The 11,024-nt window shown below is 45.9% G+C and overlaps 1 protein-coding gene across 4 annotated transcripts in view; it reads right to left on the reverse strand.

The window, feature by feature from the left end:
- Positions 1–10,285, reverse strand: part of RAB5B (RAB5B, member RAS oncogene family) — a 28,987-nt gene extending 18,702 nt beyond the window's left edge. The window contains exon 1 of one of the 4 annotated variants that reach the window (XM_035103941.2): positions 10,191–10,285. The gene's annotated coding sequence lies outside the window, so the exon portion shown is untranslated. Of the gene's footprint in view, positions 1–10,078 lie in introns of all 4 variants that reach the window. The other 3 variants (XM_035103939.2, XM_035103940.2, XM_035103942.2) reach the window with 3 other exon arrangements.
- Positions 10,286–11,024: the final 739 nt, after the last annotated feature.

An 11,024-nucleotide genomic window follows, 5' to 3' on the forward strand; every position in this document is an offset into this window, starting at 1 on the left:
CCAACGTCTCGCAAGCTGGAGACACTGCAGCTGGCCCCAGCCTGCTGCTCAGCTCTGGGGCGGAAAGGCACCAGCCCCCAACTGAGTGATCCCCAGTGTCCCAGCGAGCAGGAGTGGGATCAGGACTGCTCAGCTGGGGAGCATGAAGCCTGCTTGCATGCAAGTACCCCTCAATGGAAAAGTGTGATGGAGCATGCACCTTCCCAGCTGAGCAGCCCCGATCCAGCTTCTGCTCCTGTGCAAGCGGGAACGGGGATCTCTCAGCTGGGAAGCGGAGGCTTTGTGCTCCCCAGCTGAGCAGCCCTGATCCCACTCCAACTTGTGTGCAAGCAGAAGAGGGGTTAGGAATCTCTCAGCTGGGAAGCAGAAGCACTTTAACAGAGCCCCCCCCCCCGCCACTGGCTTGTGCAAGCTGGTAGTGGGATGGGGGCTCCCGGGCTCCCTAAAACTGCTTGGCTGAGGCGAGGGCAGCAGCATGCTCCTCAGCCAAGACCACAATGGCAGTTTCACTCAGCAGTATATCGCTGGTGAAACCGCCGCCGCTTGAGTCCCCCAGCTTCCAGTGCCGGTGGCTTCTCCCAGCATGCTGGGCACTGGAGGAAGAGCGACTCGGGAGCAGCGGCGGGTTCACCAGTAATATACCACTGAGTTGAGTGAAGCTGTTATCGTGGTCTGCCCCTTGTACTGGTCTTGTGCGATATATCAATATACTGCCCAGGTCTAGAGTCAAAGTCCACAGTTAGGTTAATCAAGTCAGAGGGGGTTTTGCCAATTCTGAGAGCCCTAAGTGAAGGATTGTGCATACCAACTCTGATTTCATTAGAAATTCTGAATAACATCTAGAATTAAACCCTTCCAAACTCCATGGGGAGACAGTTTCAGTGACTGAGATTGAAAAATCACATCTAGCCTATGACACTAGCCTATGCAAACCTATGCTGCAGAAGCCATTTAAAACAGCCTTGCAAGTTAGCCCCCAAAGGTTACTAGCCTGCATACAAAATCACCATCTATTCTTTGCCAGCTCCTCTTAGGGGGCTACTAAAAAAACCTGCAGGCCAGAAACACAGTGCTTGGAGGCAGCAGCAGCACAGAGCACCCTACCAGCCTGATTGGTTTCTTTGGTAGATATACAAGAGCTGGCTTTGCCTCCAGCATGTCAAGTACAGAAACAGAGCAAGTTTGTGGTGGAGGGAAGCAATTTTCTTAGGGTAGCCTCAATGAAGCACTTATTAGTCTAGCTCTATCAATGTAGCTTTAGTGGTGGAATCAGTCAGCAACTTGACCTGCTACATGTCCTCTGTGAGTGCTTAACTGGCAAGTTGATCAACACAAGTATTAGCTTGGCTCAGTGTTTCTCAAGATTCTTCTGATCACCGTTTCTGGCATTTTCCTTGAAATCAAGTGCTAAAACCAACTAATCAGGATGCCTGGACCATCAGGTTTCTTATTGCAGTTGCATTTTCTTGTGCTTTTAAGCCTCCCTGAGCAATTTTCGCCCCAAGAAGTTGTCATAGAACAGGTGTTTCCCAGATTTATGTACACAACTAAAGATTGATACGATGTCCACGTTAGCTGCAGGAAATACCAGTGTTACCAAAATGTTTCCTACAATCTTTATATGCTAAGATAAGGTTACCCCCTATTTGATATGATCTTCTCCCAAATATATGACTTTCATAGAGAACTATTAGGGGAATATGTGTAGAAATCTGCCAAGCAAATCTGCACACTTTTCCCCTACACTGGAAGATATTTCATCATCAACCCATTTCAGAACCAAGGTTTGTGTGGGTGACAACACTCAAGTTCATAGAGTCTATCCAAGTTTCTCTGTAATGCATCCAAAGTCTGTCACTGCTGCCTGCACATTCAGCCTGCCATTTCCTTCCGATTAATTTAGGATTGCAAAAGAGTTGAGAATAGTTGCTCTTGCTCCAGTGAAGTTCCCCTATGAGCTGCATATTATTTATTAGGCAATCTCTGGGCAAACAACTCCTTGGACAAAGACAGCCCATTTCTCCACTCAACAGATAGAATCATATAATTGTACAGTTGAAAGGGACCACAAGGGTCATCTGTATATACAAACCAAAGAATTTTCTGTTAGTCCCTTAATACTGTATTACCAGGAGCAGTTAGGGATAGATGGAGGTAAGCACATGATGGGAACAAAAATGCTTAAGAGGGTGAGGGAACGGATATCTGAACTAATCTGAATTATTGGTGCAGGGCAGGACAGGTGATAACATCTAAGTAGTGCTGATTGACCAGATGGAATAAGTGATCCAATAATAATTTATTATAATTGTGTTCCCCTCCTTGTTGAGAGCAAAGTCTGGTTTGCTGATACTTTTTGCAAGGGTCCTCACAATGACCAGAATGGCCTCCACTTGGCTCTTTCTCTGTAATTCCCACTAAGGCACTCAGAGAAGCCACAGAGGGATAGGAATAGCTTCTAGAAGTTCTGAGCACATCTTACCGTATACTTTCTCTCTTTGGACTGCAACTTTAATCTGTATTAACAGCCAAATGAGATAATAGTTGTATGCAGCATGGTGTGTAATGAAGGTTGATGCATTAAGTTACCTACATGACCAGTGCAGAGAACCCTTTGTTAGAGCCACCCACCTCTGATGCCCCCTAGGCCACCAATTCATGTTCTTGTTCATATGAAAGTATAAACATGTAATAGTTGAAGTTAGTCAGTATGGTGTGACTATGCTTAGCTACTAGGATGGCCACATACCAAATAATGAGTAGACAAGATACATAGGAAGCCAGAAGTCTCCACCAGCGTGTATGTACAAAAAGGTTCAGAGTCTGGAAGCTCTGAAAGATTCCCAAGACCCTTAGGGTTCTGATTTTTATTCTACTTTTCTATTAAAAAAATAATTATGTTAATTCTCTTCTAGCCCATACAACTTGCGGGAAGTTACAACTAAAAGCTCAGAGACCAGATCCCAACTACACTCTCTATTCTACAATCTAGTCCCTGACAGTGAGTCCATACAGTATTTACAAAGGTGACACAGACAAAGTTCATGCAACAGAATTTGGATTTTCCACACAGAACTTTAGTCCTGCAGAAATGCCACCCATGAAGGCTTGCCACTATAAATGACATGTGGTAGTACTGCCTTGCTGCTAACTCTTATCTGTGACGATTTGCTGAATTCATCAGCACAACCAGCAGTTGCTACTGCAACTATCCGTATATACTAGAGTATAAGCTGACCCGAATATAAGCCGAGGCACCTAATTTTAACATTAAAAAACTGGGAAAACTTATTGACTCGAGTATAAACCTAGGGTGTGAAATGCCGACAGTGGCAAAGATGGAGGAGGAGGAAGGAAAAGCCCAAAATGGCTGCTTTTTGGGCTGCTCGTTCCTTCTCCGCCGCCAGCAATCGATGAATAGGAAATTGGTCTAGATAAGAAGCCAATGAAGCCTTTTACTCCATTAACCACTCTAATCACCATCCTCATCAACTTTATAACAAGGTAAAGCGATATGATGATCACTCCCCTATTACAGTCCTGGATCCGAGACATCCTAGTTTGCACAAAGCCGGCCTCTGGATCTATGGCTGATCTAAAGTTTGAAGCAGGGGCTTTTCAACCCATGAACTAAAAAGCAATAGCCCTAAATCAGCTCTAACGGGCACTGCATGATGTACAGTATTTGTTCGGTCCATTTACAACATCAAATTCAACATCACTTCACGAGTGCCTGTGGTCAAAAAGCCTCTCCTAATCTAAGTTAGGATTGTTGTCCGTGCAGAATCTGGCGGCGATAGCGTATTCCAGAGTACAAGGTTGCGCTACTTTGCTCATGTCCGCGCCCCCCCTCACACCCACCCAACTCTCACACGCCTACAGCCATTCCTCAAACGTGGCCGAAATCCACACGAGAGCCACGACTCTTTGCCCTACTTCTTTCTCCCCTTCTCCGGGACTCTTCCTGAGGCGGAAAGGCGACGCACGTTGATGTGCCACCAAACCCCACTGAGGCGAGTAGGACATTTCTGACCATGAGCGCCTCAAAATGCCCTTCCCCCCCCAGTCAGGATGAGGCAAGGAAGGCCCCCTTGAAAGAATGAAGGGCCGAATGGACGTGGAGCCTGAGAGCGCTGCGCGGACACCCCTGAGTCTCTGCCCCTCCCACCGGACAGCGCCAAGAGAGGCAGCTGGAGAGCGCCAAGCCAATCACCTTCGGAGAGTTTCATGGAGCAGCTGTGTGGGAGGGGGCAGGAGGTATGAAAGGCAGAAACGGGGGTCCGACGAGACCCCCCGAGACCCTGCGCTCCTTTTCCTGCTCCTCGCATGAGTGGGCGCTTCCTCCTCTGCCGCTCACAAGAGCAGGTATAGGAGCCAAGGTTGGGAAAGGCGCAGCGCAGTGCCTCTCTCAACCGCGGCTCCTGCCCTTGCGAGAGGTGGGCAGCGGCGGCAGGATCAGCAGCAAGAAAGGGCTCCTTTCTCACCGCTCGTCCTTCTGCTGCTGCCTGCCTCACTTGAGTATAAGCCGAGGGGGACTTTTTCGGCACAAAAAATTTGCTGAAAAAGTCAACTTATACTCGAGTATATACGGTAATTTCTGCTTACTAGTATTTGCTGCAGCTTTCCAAATGTCTGGTGCTCCCAGGGTTTGAAACAAGCAAATATCAACAACTGAGGGACTTTGGTCTGAAGGAAAACCTTTACTCCTGGGTCTGAGTGCACACACTGAGCACAATAGTTTGCATTGAATCTGCCTGTACCAATTCAAGGGCAAGCCTGGAAGAGGTGAGATTACATGTTTACCCCATCCTATTGTTCTAGGATGAAAGGAAAGTCTCTAAATACTGGCAGACCAAAACGGGAAGCTGAAGTTTGCCAGGGATATTGCATCAGGGTCAGGGAACAAGAGGCAGCAGGCAGTTGAGAAATAAAATATCTAGCCTAGATTCTCATTGCCAAGAGTTTGGTCCTTTCTGTTAGTTTAGTTAGCTAGACTGTGGCACAAGTACGCAACCATGTACTTAAAACAGTGATCTTTAGAGAGGTTATTGCCTACCATTTTAGCAATATACCCCTTTAATTCAGATTTGGGATAATATCTGTGATATCCTTATGCTAAGGCACCCAACATAACAAAACTCTAAAAAAAAGCTTTAAAATAATTAGGTTTTTTCTTATGCAATTTACTTGAGTACAGTAAATTTTCAGGTCTAGAAGTATGTTGCATTAGTATTTTCTCTCTTGAGAAAACTGACAAAGTTCTGAAAAGTTAATGGTAAGCAGATATCAAAGTGAAAGCAAAGCTGGGCCTCCTTTTCGAATTGCCTTCAATGTACAACCCACTGATATAAGCAACGATCTCCCTCATTTAGTTATTTAGGAAAAAACATACTCATAAGATATCAAGGCAGAGTCAATATATACATGACACACCATAGAAGCAATACAAAATAATCATTAAAATGACTAATCAAGAAAGCATAAAGGCCTGTCAGTATAAAAAAAGTCTTCAAAAAGCACCTGGAAGTCAATGGCGATAATGCCTTCCTAATTCGGTCTAGCAATCATTTTTCCAGGCCTTTGTAACATACAGGCTAATCTTTTGTAATAGGTTCTATACAGAGTTGCCTATGAAGTTTGCAAGTGAGGGTAAAATGGAGCATCTCATCTTTTGAGAGGCGTGGACAGCGGGGAACATATTTTGCTCCACAGCTTGCAATGACTTCTCTCAGCTACAATTCAAAGTACTAGTTTTGACAAAGCCCTAAGCAACTTAGGCCCCACATACCTTTCAGATCTTTTTTCCCTATGTCCCACTGCAATCTTAATCAAAGGATAATACCTGTTAACAGTATGATGCGTGTTCCATGACTGAATGAATGTCAAGGACAGAAAACTACTTTATATTTTTGGATCTCCCTCCACATGAAGCTCAAAGTCATGGCCTGAGCATATTTTGGAAGCAATCCTTTATCCTTAGTTTTGGATAGCCCATTTTGTAGCCAGATTTAACCAAAGTTTAGAAAAGAGTTGGAATACCACAGCTTTTTTTTGTAATTTTAAAACCTTCAAAATAAATGGCAGATGAGAGCACAAAAAAGGAACAACATAAATGATTTTTCTTCACCAAGATCTAAGAAGAACTAGATGTTTCAAAACATTTAGTTGGGAGTTTCAGGGAGCTTTCCATTTGTTACTAATGAAACCTAATGTCCATTTGCATTTTTCAGACACATTAAAGGCATAGCTGTTTAATATGTGTCAAACAGCCAGAGAAACCACAAATGCATATATTAGCAAATATAGTGCTCACAAAAACTGTGCAGTTGGATCAGAGCAAAGGTCAACCTGCATTCTATTCCAAAATTCAGACAGCCAAACACTCCTGGAAAGCTCCAAAGTAGGAAATGAAGCCAACACTCCCCTCGTTCCTTGATTAACACATATCTTGTCTGGGTATTCTTGCTTTAAACAACAGCTCTTGAGATTCCTTTTTGCCTTCACTGTTTATTTGCTGATTTGTTATTTTTGTTTATATACCACTATTCCACCAAATAAGTTCAAAGCAGAACACAAATCTATGTTACACTCAACTTACCAAGATCATCAGTGCAATTAGGAGAGCAGGTATTTTTCCAAGATGAAAATGTAAAGCCTTCTAGTTTTCTCATATACTTTCTGGTCTCCAAACTATTCCATGTTTAAGACCACAGGAATTCACAACCCTTTTATATAGTGGGAAGGAGATGTGTGGCAAGTTGTTAAGTGACAATGTCAAACCAGTGTTGGGGTATTTTCTATATCCACCAGAAAAGAAGCCCAGAAGTTACTTTTTGTAGCAGTGTACAGTTATGGATGGTAGTAAGCAAAAGTAAGGCAGATCCTAATGCTATTTTGCAAAAAAGAAACTGCACATTGAGGGGTGCAACTTCCCTGTTGAGAAAATGAGTGCAAATATACAGCATAAGCATCCAAATATGTTCTTCTCATAACACTTTTAGTGGAGGGAAAGGGTGCAGCTAGAATGGTTAAAGTTGTTAAGATATAGAGGGTTGTATCCAGCTTTGTTTTGCTAAGAGCATACACATTGAAATTAATGGACTTAAGTTACTCATTTCAATAGGTCTAGTCAAAGTAAGATTAATGTTGAATCGAACCCATAATACTGGCAAAAGCCACTAAGCTTGTGAATTGCTACAATATGCAACTTCCAATAAAAATAGCAATTTGTTACTACAAGTAATTTTGATAATTTTCATCAAAATTTTGCAAGCTCATTCACATTAGCCTACTGTTATGAACCACTCTTGGTTTTCGATTATACTCAGTAATCAAGTCTTACTCATTTGGGGTATAGTGCTACAAGTACAGAAGAAGTGTTGCTCTCTTGAAAAAGAGCTCAGGTATGATACTTAAAGGTAAAGGTACCCCTGACCATTAGTTCCAGTCACGGGCGACTCTGGGATTGCGCGCTCACCTCGCTCTATAGGCCGAGGGAGCCGGCGTTTGTCCGCAGACAGCTTCCGGGTCCTGTGGCCAGCATGACTAAGTCACTTCTGGCGAACCAGAGCAGCACACGGAAATGCCGTTTACCTTCCCGCTATTTATCTACTTGCACTTTGACATGCTTTCGAACTGCTAGGTTGGCAGGAGCAGGGACCGAGCAACAGGAACTCACCCTGTTGCGGGGATTCAAACCGCTGACCTTCTGATCAGCAAGCCCTAGGCTTTGTGGTTTAGACCACAGCGCCACCCACATCCCTTAGGTATACTTAACCCATGCTAAGTCATTGAACATATACTGTAAGGTGATCCCATTGTGAACATATTTTAATGTTACTAAGTTGTCTTCTAACAAGCAAAGTTGTGTTACACTGACCAAGAAAAAAGTAGGAAGAGGTAACTTCTTTCAGGGATTCAGTAGAAATTGTCCCATCAGTAAACAATAGAAGGCTTATCATTTGACATACTGCAGACTGAAGAAGAGACTCTAGGACAGGCATCCCCAAACTTCGGCCCTCCAGATGTTTTGGCCTACAACTCCCATAATCCCTAGCTAACAAGACCAGTGGTCGGGGAAGATGGGAATTGTAGTCCAAAACATCTGGAGGGCTGAAGTTTGGGGATGCCTGCTCTAGGACAAGCCCACACTGGATGACCTCATAACTCTCTGCAATCTAACTTTCATGATTCACATCCTCCCTTTTCTTTACAGCTCTACAAATGATCCATTATCAGATTCCACACATGTGATGTGATCAATTTTATTTGTCTGCAGCACAATGGCCATTACAAAACATGGAAATAATATAAGTACTGTACCTATATCCACAGATTGGAAGCAAATCTGAGTTACTGCCAAGACAAAGACCAGGGAAGCAGGGATGAATCATAGCACTAATAACAACACTAACAATATGAGATCAACATCAAAATACTATTAATATCAAAGAATCCTATGAAAAATATGCCATGGTGCTAGTTCTTAAATAATCAGTATATTATAATGTCACATGTGAAAGTAGCCAATCACTTTATCTAAAGGTGCGGAGCACATGACTTCGTTTTTACAATTTCAGCTTAAACACCTGCACATTTCTACCATATAAAAGACCCCGATTATGCCTTATGGTTGAGGACACATTAGGTACTTCCTATCAGCTCTCTCTACTTTTCATACTGCATCAACAAGGAACCTATTTTTATTTCATGCTGTTCTCTGGGCAGTTTGCCTACCCCAATACATTTTTAATAAAGACAAGCTGTAAGAAGCGATTATAAACCCCTTACAGTAGAGAAATATCTATGAATCCCTAATGTGCCCATCTCCTGAATATGCAGGGGATAATTACAAGGATTAGTGGAAGCATCACACATGCCTAACTAGAACCCTGAACTTAAACAGAATCAAAGACTCCCTGTGGATGCTAATCACACAATAGGTGGCTTTGCTTTGAAAGGCAACAAGAATCGAAGAACTTTGCCGCTCCCAGGTGACCACACCGAAGAAAGAAATTCTGGATTAAGGAGCCCAAGGGAGAAAAAAGGAAACCTCAGTACTATATGAAGGCAGAAATGCTCCAACACTGACAAAACATGATGGACTAAGGATAGCAGCTTCAACAGGTCAAGCAACTGTGCTCAGGTCACATGACAACTAGCAAAAACTAGGGCAGCTGCAATTTCACAAGGTGGTGGTGCTACAAAAGTACCACCTTCATAATACAAGAAACAGGCTTGGAGACTTTTTATATGGGCACCCCACAGCAGCACAACCAGCTTGAGATTTCAAGAATAAAAGTGAGAGACCATGGAAGTGTGCAGCCTATGATACAGTGGCTGGTGTTTCTTACTATCGCCTTCAAAATAAAGACTTGTAAAGTAAGCCCTGCCAATACTTTCAATGCAAGGGTAGCCACAGTATCAAATTTACGGAAGACACAGCAATACACACAAAGACTATTAATGCATCCCACAGGCCGGGAGCATCTAGGCTCTGCTCCACCACATAGGGAAACAAGAAGCCGATTTACAGAGTCACACCACCTCAGCCATGGCTAACCACCAACATTTATTCTATACTTGAGAATTCCTATAACACCACCTACATTAAATAAAACACACACAATAAAAACGAATTATTAGGGGACAAGATGCTCCCCCCCACATACACCCCCTGATGGCCTCACCCTGTCGCCAGCCCCCAGAGTGAAGCAAGTGCGCCTCGCCATCCGACTGCCCAGGGTGCCAAGGCCCTTCCGCCTCCACCCCCCGCTGTCGCGGTCCCATCTCATGCGGGTCCTCCGTGCCTTCGCAGACTCAGCGTGACGGGTCGCCCACCCTTCGTGGCCAAGGGAGGGGACGGGGACAGGGGTGGGGAGAAAGAGGGCAGACCTGCCCACCCGACCAAGCCCACCTCCGCCGCCGCCCCCCCCCCACGCCAAGGATCCTCCACTCGGCCTCTTCCCCGTTCCCTCAGCGCAGGCCCAGGCCCCCCGGTGAGGCACTTCCCCACCCCTTTCCACCCGAAGGGCCCGACTTCTCCCCACCCCACCCCCGGGGGTAGCCAGGCAACCACCTCTCCGAGGGAACCCCAGGCAACCACGCTCCACTCCGCAAGGACACTCGCTCAGGTAACCCGGACAACCGGCAAGGCCCGAGTCTCTCGCCCCCCGCCCTCCTGTGGGTACCTGAGGCGGCTCCGACTCGGGGCCCCCCCTCTTCTCGGCCCCCGTCTGCCTCGCACACAAACAAACTAGCTCAACCGAACCCACCTCTGCGCCGGAAGGCAGGGCTTAGTCTGCCTCCCGAGCCAATGAGCGCCGGGCACCTGGGGACCGATCACGCCCTCCAGGCCAATCGCGCCGCGCGAAACCGCACCCAGGCCCTAGCTGACTAATCGGGACCCGGCGAAGGGAAGGATGGGCAGTAAGCTCCCCCACCAATGGCGTTAGAGGAGGCGGGATGGCCAATTGAAAAGCAGCTAGCCTAGAGGAGGGGCGGGGTATCTCTCTAACTGATGAGGGAGCGAACCATTAGGAAGGTCTCCGATTCAGGAGGTTTCATAAACAACAAATAAGGTGACCTGGCGGGGAGGAGCGCTCTGGCATCTCCAACCAGTTATAACCCGGGACTTCAGTAGGCAGCGTCCAATCCGAGGGCCAGACGTCCTCGGCGAGAAGCGGAGGATTGATTGATAAGCGCGTTGGCGGGCGTGGCCTCAACTTTTTTTTGGCCCAACCAGCGATTACGCTTTCGGCGCCGGCCAGTGAGGAGCGACCTGCCCTTTGAGCGGCAGTCTGAGGGGGAGCGAGGGGAGGGGGCATATGGGAGCGTTGTGACCCCTTGACCTCTGAAGGCGCGTAGTAGGGAGCAAGTCCCACTGGGCTCAATGGGAGCTGCTTCTGAGGGACATCCTCAGGCTTGCAGGGGGTTGGACTGGATGACCCTCAAGTGTGCCCAGGATTTTCAGGGACCACGTGGCCCTACTCCCTCTATTTCTTTTATTTCGTCTTCCAAAGCAA

This window comes from Zootoca vivipara, chromosome 2, assembly GCF_963506605.1.
Source record: "Zootoca vivipara chromosome 2, rZooViv1.1, whole genome shotgun sequence".
NCBI classification, from domain to species: domain Eukaryota; kingdom Metazoa; phylum Chordata; class Lepidosauria; order Squamata; family Lacertidae; genus Zootoca; species Zootoca vivipara.